General features: G+C 33.9%; 1 long non-coding RNA gene and 1 other non-coding gene across 2 annotated transcripts; one reads left to right on the forward strand and one right to left on the reverse strand.

Annotated features, from left to right (window-relative positions):
- Positions 1–389: 389 nt before the first annotated feature.
- On the reverse strand, positions 390–4,427 carry LOC105785709 (uncharacterized). Its single transcript, XR_001131141.2, has 3 exons — positions 3,846–4,427; positions 800–929; positions 390–698 (listed from the first exon to the last, which is right to left on the reverse strand). It is a non-coding gene; the product is annotated as an uncharacterized LOC105785709 (long non-coding RNA).
- An 8,321-nt stretch (positions 4,428–12,748) lies between these two features.
- Positions 12,749–12,855, forward strand: LOC128032648 (small nucleolar RNA R71). The gene has a single exon (XR_008188898.1). It is a non-coding gene; the product is annotated as a small nucleolar RNA R71 (small nucleolar RNA).
- Positions 12,856–13,325: the final 470 nt, after the last annotated feature.

Consider the following 13,325-nt stretch of genomic DNA (forward strand, 5'->3'; position numbering starts at 1 on the left):
ACAAGACCTTTAGCGGCGCTTTTCCCACAAACGCCGCTAAAGATCATGACTTTTAGCGGTACTTTTCCCAAAAATGCCGCTATAGGTCATGACTTTTAGCGGCGTTTTTCCTACAAACGCCGCTATAGGTCATGACTTTTAGTGGTGCTTTTTCCACAAACGCCGCTATAGATCATCACTTTTAGCGATGCTTTCCCACAAACGCCACTATAGAATAGACCTTTAGCTGCGCTCTTCCCACAAACGCCGCTAAAAACATATCTTTAAAAAAATATATTTTTTAAATAATATTTATTTCTATGATAAATATTATATTATGTTTTAAGGATAAATAAAAAATATTATTTAAATTAAATTTTCTACAAAAATTTTAACTTTAAAACTAAATATAAAAATTAATGAATTTAAATTTAGAATTTAAAATAATAAATTAATAACACAATTAAAATCCAAAAGTTAGAACTCTTAAGTAAAAATAAAAATTTAGAATCAAAACTAAAATAAATAATACATATGCAACGTAATAAAACATAAAATGCATTTTCTTAATCAAGTAAATCTTGGTAATAAAAGATATAATACATTTACTTAATCAAGGAAATCTTGTACATCATTGAAGTCACACCATCAAATTTGTACCCATCAAACTTATACTCCTCCAGCCACCATCTTGCATTTGAAAGAAGATACCTCAGTACCTAAAGCAACAATTAAGAAATAATATTTACAATTGGAAGGGAGGAAGCCAAAATCTTTAAACGAGCTATTCATTAAGAAATGTTTAGGTAGAATTACATACTTCTCAGCTTCCATAATTAAAAAGACGAGAATCCCAAACCGAGTGGTGACCCCTTGACCCCGTGTGAAAGTAATGACCATCAGTTCCATCAAACATGTTCAACCCATCTAACATATTATTGAAAGCATGGCTGTATTCATAAGACATCATTCAGATACACAGGTAGATAAGAAAATAAAATTAGCAACTTAACTTAACTATAGAATAAAAATGAACGGGGAAATAGCAAACAAATGCTTTCACAACAAGCTGGTCGTGAACAATCATACTAGAAATTTTATAGTATTCTAGTCATTTATATATTCTCAATTAATTACGACTTTGCTTCTCTCTTTAGATTTATTTTTAGAAACCTTTTAGGAAGCAAAAATCAACTAGAGAAACGAAGGAGTAAAAGTGACAACCAATAAGAGCCTAAATTCTCATGGCCATATTTGCATCAAATCTCTTTGGAAAAATGAGCATAAAGCCAAAGCGGAAAAGAATAAGAGTTCAAGTTCTCATTTCTGTATAAACAATCCAGAAATTTTGTTTGCACAAAAATCTAACAACAAACATAGAAGAGTTTAAGTTTTCATTTTATTTACAAAACAATCGGGAAAATGTTTTCACAAAAGTATAACATCAAATATAGCTGAAGGGCATGTTTCTAGGAATTATATTCTCCTGTAGACATAACTATATAGTGAAGATGAAACAATTATAAAGAAAATTATAGCTTTAGTACCTTTAATATCTAATGAGCCTTGCAAATGGTTGGCGTACAAAGACGCAGGAAAATTATAGCTTTAGTACCTTTAATGTCTAATGTTTCATAATTGCCCAAACATAAACATGAGATTTTAAGATGTTTCTTTTTATGTATAATAATGATTTGGACTCAAGAAAAAGTGAACACTCAATCAATAGACAATAATTTAAAGTTTCTAATATTAGTATTTATTTGTAATAATTATATTTAGTTATATTAAATAAAATTATTGATAAATTTTATTTTATTTAATAATGATGATGTATAATATTATTATTTATTAATGATAACTGAGACCCATGCATCCATATATTATAACCTAAAAATCAAGCATTAATTTAGTTTTCTATGTTAAAAGATAGAACTTGTTTTAAAAGGTATTAATTTGAAATAAGATAATTGACTAATATTTTATATTAACTTCTTTACTTGTATTTAATATTTTTAGTCATTCTTCAAAACAAGGTTAGTTTTCCAAAATTTAAGATTTTATTTTACTTTTCAATAATTTAATTATGTTTATTAACTCTTATAAATTAAATCTTGTAATTGGATAAAGATTGGGATTGATACCCACTCCACTAAAACAAATATGAAAATATGGAAAGAACATAGGAAAATATGTAGAAATAGAACAACGATGAAACTGTGAAGATAAATATAAAGAAAGAAAACAACAAATCACAGTTAATTGGTCTCTTATATTAGAAAATAGAAACTAAAATATTTAATCCAGCACAGTTCCAGTTTAAGCAACTCAGTAAATGCATTGGACCTAAACGTGTTACTTGAGCATAAAACATACAGGCATAGTAAACTGAATCCTCCTCTTCTACATGCCTCTATTAGGAAAAAGGTAATTTTTGGTTTGACATATCACATATAATGAGAGAATAAACATTTATCATTTTGCGGATGTCTAAAAACCGTAGGGAACAGGGATTTAGATTTATACCTGCCTATAATTTGTTTCTTTTGAAGTAACATGTAGCAAACAATTAGTCTATATGAATAAAAGAAATAAGAGTATATAATAAAAAGGCCGAACAAAGCAAAGCGAAGAGCATGTGGAATTTGGATTATTATAAGCTCACTCAATCATCTCTACTTCACAATCCAAACTCAAACAAAATGCAAATCTCTACTGTTCTGAAACGCCATATATGTCTACAATTTTCTTATATATATATATATATCAGTCAAAGTGTCTTGACCATGTAATCGCCACCCTAAATTACCCGCAAAATAAATCACTACCATAAGAAGCGTGACATAACTCAAGCAAGCAAGTTGTAAACATGAAAAAATGATATAAACCCACGCATCAAAGTATCATAATACCACTGTCTTATGCTGAACAGACCCTGGGTTAGTTTTTTAATAGACCTTACACACAAATCATGCATTTGGGGTGACACTCGCAGTCAGTAGAGGCCAAAAAAACTGAGAACTATTATGTATTCCAGTTTTGTGTTAGAGAAGAAGTGGGTATGAGCCTTTCAAATGCATGATTTAAAACATGGCGAAGTATTTAAAATGCATAACCACCTAAGAGCACGATCCACAAACACAATAGCAAAAAATAGAGCATTTCCAAAGGAACAGGATGCCCAACAGATAAAGATTTATGATGTCCATGCCACACAAATGGAAAGCAAATCATATAAAATCACAAATATTACAAAAAAGGAAAAGCAATTGCTGTAACTTGGACAATAAAAACAAGACACTTAAGATAGTTGAATGGTTCATGAAATTGGTTACAATGAAGTATATGAAACCAATATGGGAATCAATCTTTGATACAAGTGGAACATCCGAAGGATACAACAAACAATTTGATGAGCCAAATTCCAGAGAAAGCAAAATCCAGAAACAACCCGAAGCAGTAATTTCCATGTTAAGTCTCTAGCTTCAACATATAATACTTAAAACTGAACTTGAGAAATCTTTATACCAACTAGAGATCATTGATGGAAAGAAACAATTATATGAGCCAAAATCTAGGGAAAGTGAAATCCAGAAACAACCAGAGGAAGTAGTTTCCATGTTAGATCCAGCTCCAGCATACAACAATCAAAACTAAACTAAAAAAGGAAACAATTATATAAAAAACTTAGCCTTTTAGTATAAAGCTAAAATAAGTAAATAACTAACATACCCAAAAGGTTCTTTGTTTCTATTTAGCTGAATTGCCAGATTTGCATCAAACTCAACAAGCCATTTTGCACTATCAATCCTATTCAACAAAATCAAGGGGGTTGAACCCTAAAAAGAGAAGAAAAGAGGGTTTACCAACAAGAAGAACAAGTCGTTTAGCAGGAGGAGAGAAGCGATATGAGACAAGATCCAGGCCATGAACAAAGGGGGTCGTGAAGTAGATGTCGAAAATGCTTAACATGTAAACGGCATTGAGGATGACACCAAGTATAACCAGTCATGTTTCTCTTCTTTTAACCCATTGTCGTCTCCTGGGTATGCTTGATTTGCCTAGCTTCGAATCTCGGTTACCCAATATCCCATCTATATCCACCTTTTTTGTTACTTTGGTTTCTCTGTTGTAACCCAAAATTACTTGGTCTCACCTCTCTATAAACTATTGCAAGAAAACCTCAAAGTGAAGAAGAAATTGGGAGAGACGCAGTTTAGGGTTTGTATTTGGTTGAAAAATGACAACTTTTTAACTATAAGAGAAGAAGAATCTGTACCCTTTGAGGAGATGTAGAGGGCTGCCAATTTGGGGAAATTGGGGGGAAAAATAAAGGGAATCGGGGTATGGAAGAAATGGTTTGGGAAAAATAAAATGGGGAAAAAAGAAAGATTTTTGGGGATGGGGGGAATCGATTTTGGGAAAAAGAAGGGGAAAAAAAGAATATTTCATTTGCAATTTTGGGATAAAAAAAATATAAACACAAAACGACGTTGTTTTGAAAAATATTAGTGGCGTTTGGAAGAAAAAAACCGCTATTGCTCTTTTTTACGGCGTTTTTCCATAAACGCCGCTATTTTTTACCTTTTATTTTTTTTACAATTTTTTTATTAAATTATTGTATCTTTTATATAAATTTTAAATAAATTATTTTTGGAAATTTTAAGTAATATTTAAAAGAATTAGATAAAATTATAATTTTTAGTTTTGTATTCCATTTTATTTGTTATAATTTGGTCTTATCCAAAATAGATAGTTACTTATCCATATCAATCATTACTTTTTTATTTATTTATCAATTTTTTATAATCTAATATTTAAATATATCAAATGGTTTAGATTAAATATTTTAAATATAAAATCATCAATTGATTGTATAAAATTTCATCATTTAATAAATCTCAAGTAAACCTTAAATCCTAATCCATTTAATATATATAAAGTTTATCTATTATCTCTTAAATAATTTAAACTATAATCATAATGTTAATATAATAAAATTAATATTATCTCTTTTACAATTATATAAGAAATTATTTAATATATAAATTAAAAAACACTAATTAATCTAAACCCTAAACCCTTAACCCCTATCCCCTAAACCCTAAATCATAAACCCTAACCCTGAAGTACTCTTAACCCTTAAACCTTAAACCCTAACCCTTAAACCCCTAAAACCTAAATCCCTAACTATTAACCCCTAACATTTAACACCTAAACCCCTAAACCTTAAATCCAAGCCCTAAAACCATAATCCCTAAATCCATATTGATCCCTAAATTAACCTTAAAATAGTAACTCCTAAACCGACTTTAAATCTTAAATTAATCATATAACCTAAACAAAAACCCTAAACTATAGTGATAATTAATTTAATATTTTAAAATTAATACTATATCTTTTACGATTATATAAGAAATTTCTTAATATATAAATTAAAACACAACCAAGAATTATGTACCCAAAAACTTTATTTTAAATAATAGTATTTTTATTTTTCCATGTGTTTATTTCAAATTATTTCTACGTGTCACTATTTTTTTAAGATTTTAAATATTCAATTAGAAATAAATTGAATTTTATTTAATTAATATAAATAAACCAATTAAGATAAAATACTTTTTGCGGCGTTTTCTAAAAACGCCGCTAAAGACTGAGCATTAGCGACGCTTTTTCAAAAACGCCGCTAAAGACCAGAGCATTAGCGGCGCTTCTTCAAAATCGCTGCTAAAGACCAGAGCATTAGCGGCACTTTTCCAAAAACGTCACTAAAGACCAGAGCATTAGTGGCGCTTTTCCAAAAACGCCGCTAAAGACTAGAGAATTAGCGGCGCATTTCCAAAAACGCCACTAAAGACCCGAGCATTAGCGACGCTTCTTGAAAAACGCCGCTAAATCCCCGAAAAATCCAAAAAAAGACATTGTTGGGCTTAGGTTTTTTGTGGAGATTTTTGGGAAACGCCGCTAATGCTCATTTTTAGCAGCATCTTTAAAAAAGCTAATACTCTATCTTTAGCGGCGTTTTTTTAAAAGCACCGGTAATGCTTGATTTTTAGCGGTGTTTTTTTATATAAACGCCACTAAAGATGTTGCTAAAAGCCTGTTTTGGTGTAGTGTATTCTTAAAAGTATTTCGAATTGAATCATCCTTAATTTTTGCATATTTCCAGTAAGTTTGTTGTTGATTGTGCATGAACTTGCACATATCCATCAAAATTGACAGCTCTGATTTCTTTAAAGTACTTGCAGGAGTCGGTATTGGAGTTTTAAATTCTATTCAATACTTAGCTTGACTAGTTCTTCTTCTAGCTCAACCCTTGGTTCAGAGTTTTTAGCTTCTTTAGCTAGTTGAGGACTATTTGGTTCCTTATCAGATTCTCCTTCTTCAGTGTCTGTAACTGAATCAGCTTCAGTTTTAGTTTTATTTGTTGACTCTTCAATTTCTCGCTCTGTTGGTTCCTCTTGCTCGCCTTGGTTCAGCTCATGCACTCTCTCTACTAAGCTTTCAAGATCATGACTTGTAATGCACCCTTGAACGTACTACTCTTCAGATTGCTTGTGTTTTAACACGGGCCCTTAAGCAAAGTGAAGTAATTAATGATGGGAAATAAGCACTTCCTGTCTTTTTTTTAGCACAATCATGAATCTCCTTGAGGATAATTTTCCCAACATTAATGGACTTTTCTGTCAAAATTGCATATAATAAGAGCATTCGTTCCATCGAGATGGTGGAACTATGTGACATAGGCATAAAACTATAGCGAACAAAATAGAACATACCTTCGCTATTGGTTTTAAGAATTCTTTTCGACAAGAATGGCTTCCATTCTTTCTTATAATCTAATGGGATCCTGAATTTGGCACAATATCAAGCACTTGTTGAAGAAAATCCCAGTTGATATTGTTCATCATTTGGTAATACTCATCTTCCTCAACATCAGGTAAATTAAACAAATCATTGATGGATTTAGAAGTAAGAGGTACCATTTTTTTTCAAACAATGACTTCAGTAGCATCTTGTGTAGTCAAACTAGCATAGAATTCTCGAACTAGTTCATCATCGGGGAGTGAACGAGCATCACAAAATCATTCCCACTTGAGAGCATTTATTATCTTTCTAATTGGCACAGGGACACAAATCACATCATTGCTCTTCAGGTTAAAACCTTTTTCCAGCATCATAGGTTAATGCTTGAAGATTGAATCAAAATGCTCTTTCACTTCTTCATCGATTAAAATTGGATTTTTAGGAGTAGTCTTTGATGATCTAGTTCTCTTGCGAGACATGGTTTTTTCCCAAAAATTCGGCAAAGTTTTTGCTTGCAGAGGCAGAAGAGAAATCAACAAGAGAGGGTGGAACTTGCTTCGGAAAAGCTTGAGAAGGCGAAGGAGTTACGGCAGCGGCAGTAACTTGCGACAGCAATAGTACTGTGCAGCGGTGGCGTCGATGCTCCGGCGATTCTCTTGCTGTGACACTAAGTAGTTTCGGCAAAAGAAAAGAAAGAGGCTAGGGATTTCTTTCGAGATTTGAGGCTTGCAGCACAAAAAAAGAGATTTTAAGAAATTTTAGGATGTAAGCATATTGCTTTGAGGGATATGAAAATTAGTAGAATGAAGAGGGGTTTATATAGGGAAAAATTAGGGCAACATGTAGCAAAAAATTAGCTATATTAAAGTTACTTGGGTAGCAAGTAATGGGTGTAACGGCAAGGGTAAAAATTTTTTTTCCTCATTTTTTCTGACTTGGATCTCAAACTCAGACTGTATCTTAAAAGAAAACTAATTAGTACTTGGGCCAAACTTGACCCCCTTTATTAACATAAAAGTTTGAAATTAAACAAAATAAATTAAACTAGTAAAAACATTTTAAAACTTAATTAGAAAATTTCTTCTTAACAAATTACATTAAATTAATTCCTAGGAAAGGTTGGAGGGGTCACAACGGTCCCACTTGAGTTTCAATCTTCTTAGACAGAATGAATTAAATGTACTTAATTAAGAAAAAAAATTCTAATTATTTATTTATTTTCAAGACAAGTTTATGAAAAATCAAGGGTCTGTTAATTTGAATGAGGATTCAACTCGCTCAACTTCACCATCCCAATAGTGTTTGAGACGTTGATCATTGACTTTAAACGTACATCCATAATTGTTGTACAATTCAATAGCTCCATAAGGATAAACTCAGTGGATGGTATAAGGTCCTTTCCATCGAGATTTTAGCTTCCTAGGAAATAACTTCAGCCTTGAATTAAACAACAACACCTTCTGACCTTCTTTAAACTCGCGAGGTTGTATATAACTATCATGCCATCTCTTTGATATTTCTTTACACATTTTGGCATTCTCATAGGAAAACAACCTCAACTCATCAAGTTGTAACATCCTTCTCTCACCGGCTCGCTTAAGATCAAAGTTCAATTGCTTCAAAGCCCAGTGAGCTCTATTCTCCAATTCTAATGGCAAATGACATGCCTTTCCAAAGATTAACCGATAAGGAGTCATTCCTAACAGAGTCTTAAATGCTGTTCGATAGGCCCGTAATGTATCATCGAGCCTTCGAGACTAATCTTTTCTATTAGGGCGTACTACATTTTTAAGGATACCTTTGATTTCACAATTGACTCTTTCAACTTGTCCATTAGACTAGGGGTGATAGGCAATAGCAATCTTGTGCTTCACATCATATTTGTCAAGCAACCACTTAAGCCATTTGTTTACAAAGTGAGAACCTTCATCACTAATAATAGCTCTTGGTGTCCCAAATCGTGTAAACACATGCTTATGTAGGAATCGCATGACTACCTTAGCATCATTTGTAGGGTATGCTTTATCTTCAACCCACTTGGATACATAGTCCACAACAACTAAGATGTATTTGTTCCGATATGAAGAAGGAAACGGGCCTAAGAAGTCAATGCCCCATATGTCGAACAATTCAATATCCAAAATGTTTGTCAAGGCCATCTCATTCCTCCTTGATATATTTCCAGTCCTTTGGCATTTATCACAGTTCTTCACATAAGCATAAGCATCTTTAAATAGTGTAGGCCCAAAGAAACCTGCTTGCAAAATCTTTGTTGCAGTATGTGAACCACTAAAGTGTCCCCCACTTGGAGATGAATGTCAATGATATAAGATCTCAGCAATCTCACTTTCAGCTACACACTTTCGGACTATATTATCTGCACACTATTTAAACAAAAACGGATCCTCCCAAAAATAATACCGACTATCATGAAGGAATTTCTTCCTTTGCTGGTATGTCATTTCTCGAGGAATTATTCCATATGCAAGATAATTGGAATAATCAGCAAACCAGGGTATTTCATGAATGCACTTACCTCAAATAAATGCTCATCTGGGAAATTCTCATTGATAGGCACACCAGATTGGGTTACCTCATCTTGCTTCAATCTTGACAGATGATCAACTACTTAATTTTCAACACCTTTTTTGTCTTAGACCTCAAGGTCAAATTCTTGGAGTAAAAGTATCCAATGAATTAGCCTTGTTTTTGCATCTTTCTTCGTGAGCAAGTATTTAATGGCCGCATGGTCAGTAAATACTATAACTTTGGTACCTATAAGATATGAATGGAATTTGTCAAAAGCAAAAACTATAGCAAATAGTTCCTTTTCAATTACCATATAATTGAGTTGGGCTCTCGTCAAGGTTCTACTTGCATAGTAAATGGGGTGGAATACTTTATTTCTTCTTTGACCCATCACAAATCCAACAGCATAATCTCTTGCATCACACATCAACTTAAAGAGTGAGTTCGAATTAGGTGTAACAATTATTGGGGCCATAATTAACCGATTCTTTAGATTTTCAAAAGCTTTGAAACATGCTTTGTTGAAATTGAACACTGTATCTTTCTCTAACAACAAACACAGCAGCTTAGAAATTTTTGAGAAATACTTGACAAACCTTCGGTAAAAACCGGCATGGCCTAAGAAATTCTGACTCCTTTCACATTAATTGGGCTCGGTAATCTTTCAATTACATCCACCTTTGCTTTAACGACTTCAATTCCTTTCTTTGAGATCTTATGACCTAAGAAAACCCCTTCCTTGACCGAATTACTCAAACAGATATCACAAGTGTTACCAAAAATAAAAAAATCATCCATGAAAACCTCAACAAAATTTTCGACCATATCAGTAAATATTGCCATCATGCATCGTTGAAAAGTTGCAGGTGCACTGCATAAACCAAAAGGCATTCGCCTAAAAGCAAACGTACCATATGGACAAGTAAGGTTGTTTTATGTTGGTCCTCCGGGGCTACAACTATTTGGTTATATCCCGAATAGCCATCTAAAAAATAATAGAATTCATTACCTGCCAGACGATCTAACATCTGATCCATAAAAGGCAACGAAAAATGGTCCTTCCGAGTGACTTTGTTCAACTTTCTGTAATCAATATAGATTCTCCAACCGAAAACAGTTCTTGTTGGAATTAAGTCATTACGCTCATTTTAAACAATCGTGATTCCACCTTTCTTCGGTACACATTGCACCGGACTTACCCACGAACTATCTGAAATATGATAGATAATTCCTACATCTAACCAGTTGATCACTTTCTTTCTCACAAATTCTTTCTTAATAGGATTGAGCCTTCTTTTCCTATCAATTCGAGCTCTTTCACCTTCTTCTAAAATAATTTTGTTCATGCAAAATGAAGGGCTTATACCTCGAATATCAACTATGGTCCAACCAATTGCTTTCTTAAATTTCTTCAGAACAACAACTAGTTGCTCCTCTTGATCTTTCGTTAGTTTTGCTGAAGTAACACAGGCAAAGTAGAATAATCACCTAAATACACATATTTCAAATGGGAATGAAGTACCTTTAGTTCAAGTTTTGGTGGTTCTTCGATTGACAACTTGGGTTGAACAAATTTTCTGACTTCCAACTCCAATGGTTCAAACTGTGTGGATTGAATATAATTTCTCAGATTGGCTTCCATCAAAGCCATGTTTTCTTCACTTCTTCATCCTCCAAAGGGTCAAGGTCTAAAGTTTTCTCCAATGGATCTTCTTCAAAATTACTTTCCAAAGAAACCAAGGTTTCTATCTCTTCCATAATTGAACACTCCTCTGTCGGGTCGGGAAATTTCATTGCTTTAAGAATGTTAAAAGTTACCTGATCGTCTTGAACTCGCATGGTGAGTTCACCTTTCTGCACATCAATTAATGTTCTTCCCGTGGCTAGGAAAGGTCTCCCAAGGATAATTGTTACTTCCTTATCTGCTTCAAAATCTAAAATAATGAAATCAGCAGGAAAAATAAATTTATCGACTCTGACCAAAACATCCTCGATCTTTCCTTCGGGATATGCTAAAGATCGATCCGCTAGCTGAAGCGTCACAATTGTAGGTCTTACTTCACCTATTAAAATAGGCTTAGGCATAAAGTTGATACTCTCTTCTAAGTCACACAAAGCTTTACCACAGTAAGATTCACCAATGTTATAGGGTATAGTAAAGCTTCCTGGGTCTTTCAATTTCGGTGTCAGTTTGTTTTACAGGAATGCACTGCACTCTTTTGTCAAAGCAACATTCTCATCCTCATTCAGTCATTTCTTCTTGGACAGTATATCCTTCATAAACTTCACATAATTTGACATTTGTTCTAAAGCCTCCACCAATGGAATATTGATGTGTAACTGCTTCAGAACATCCAAAAACTTCTTAAATTACACCTCCTGTTTCTGCTTGTGTTGCTGCAATCTTTGCGGATATGGAGGTGATGGAACTTTCGGTTGAACCAGACAACTTTTCTGAGTAGGTAATTCTACATCCAAAGAAGATGTTAAAATATCTGAATTCACTAGGTCAGTGTTTACCTTGTCAGGCTTTGCAGATTCTGATTCCTTTGGTGTAGGAACTTCAATAGCTGATTGACTTTCCTTCTTTTCAACATGCTCATCTTCGACATCAATCAATCGGGGTTCCAGAGTCTTTCCACTGTGCAATGCCACTGCCTTGATATGCTCTTTACCCAAATTTCTTGGATTCTCAGTATCGCTCAGTAAGGTTCCTTGCGGTCTATTACGAAGCTCCGTAGCTAACTGACCAATTTGGTTTTCCAAATTTTTCAGTATTGTTGCTTGGCTTTGGATCAAAGCGTCATTCTTTGCCATATACGCTTTCAACAAGTTCTCTAAACTATTTGATGCCTCAGCTTAAGGTGGTTTTGGAGCTTGCTAATTAAACCCTTGAGATTGGTTGGTTTTTTGCTGCAATGAGTTGTTGCTTGGTCCATTTCCTTGGTTGCTCCAAGAAAAGTTAGGATGATTATGCCATGAAGGATTGTAGAAGTTGGACTGGAGTCCTTGTCCACTCCTATTTTGATATTGGTTCTCCACATAATACACTGACTCAGAATTTGATGGACAATTCTCAAATGAATGACCTTCCCCACAGTACACACATGAAACTAATTCAAACGGACTTGGTGGCTGAGGTGCAAAATTATTAGTACTATTAGCAGTTAACTGTTTTAACATAGAGGAAATAAACGATATCTGAGTTGATAATGAAGTGAGAGAGTCAACTTTATGAACTCCAGCTACTCGTCTTTCTGAAGCTGTTTGATTTGTTGGCCATTGATAGTTATTACTCGCGATCCTCTTGATGATCTCATAAGCCTCATTATAAAACTTAGACAAAAGTGCACCATTCGCGGAAGCATCAACCATCAATCTTGTATGTGCATTGAGACCATTATAGAATGTCTCCAACTAGATCGAATGAGGAATTCCATGACGAGGAAACTTACGAAGTAACTCCTTGAATCGCTCCCAAGCCTCATACAAAGACTCGTCATCCGATTGCTGGAAATTTGTGATCTCGTTCCTCAACTTAGCATTTTTGCTAGGTTGAAAATGCTTAACCAAAAATCTCTCTGCTAATTCTTGCCATGTAGATATGGAACTTGGTGGCAATGAATTGAGCCATGCTCGTGCTCGATCTCGCAACGAGTATGGAAACAACTTCAACCTCAGTGCTTATTCAGTCACACCGATTATCTTGAATGAATCACTCACCTCCATAAACAATAGAAGGTGGAGATGTGGATCTTCCGTGGCATACCACTAAATTGGCCCACCGTTTGTAGCATTTGAAACATCATTGGTTTTAATTCAAACTGGGTTGCCTCAATATCTAGCCTTCTAATTCCTGGATTTAACTCACTGAAAAGTGGCACAGCATATTGTCTGATGCATCGGTCCCTATCATCGGGAATGAGGATGGGATTTGGTACATAATCGGCTTCATTACCTTGGTCTTGATTCTAATTTCTAAGGTCCATCTTGACTTGTCTTTGAGCTAT

This window comes from Gossypium raimondii, chromosome 1 (assembly GCF_025698545.1).
Source record: "Gossypium raimondii isolate GPD5lz chromosome 1, ASM2569854v1, whole genome shotgun sequence".
NCBI classification, from domain to species: domain Eukaryota; kingdom Viridiplantae; phylum Streptophyta; class Magnoliopsida; order Malvales; family Malvaceae; genus Gossypium; species Gossypium raimondii.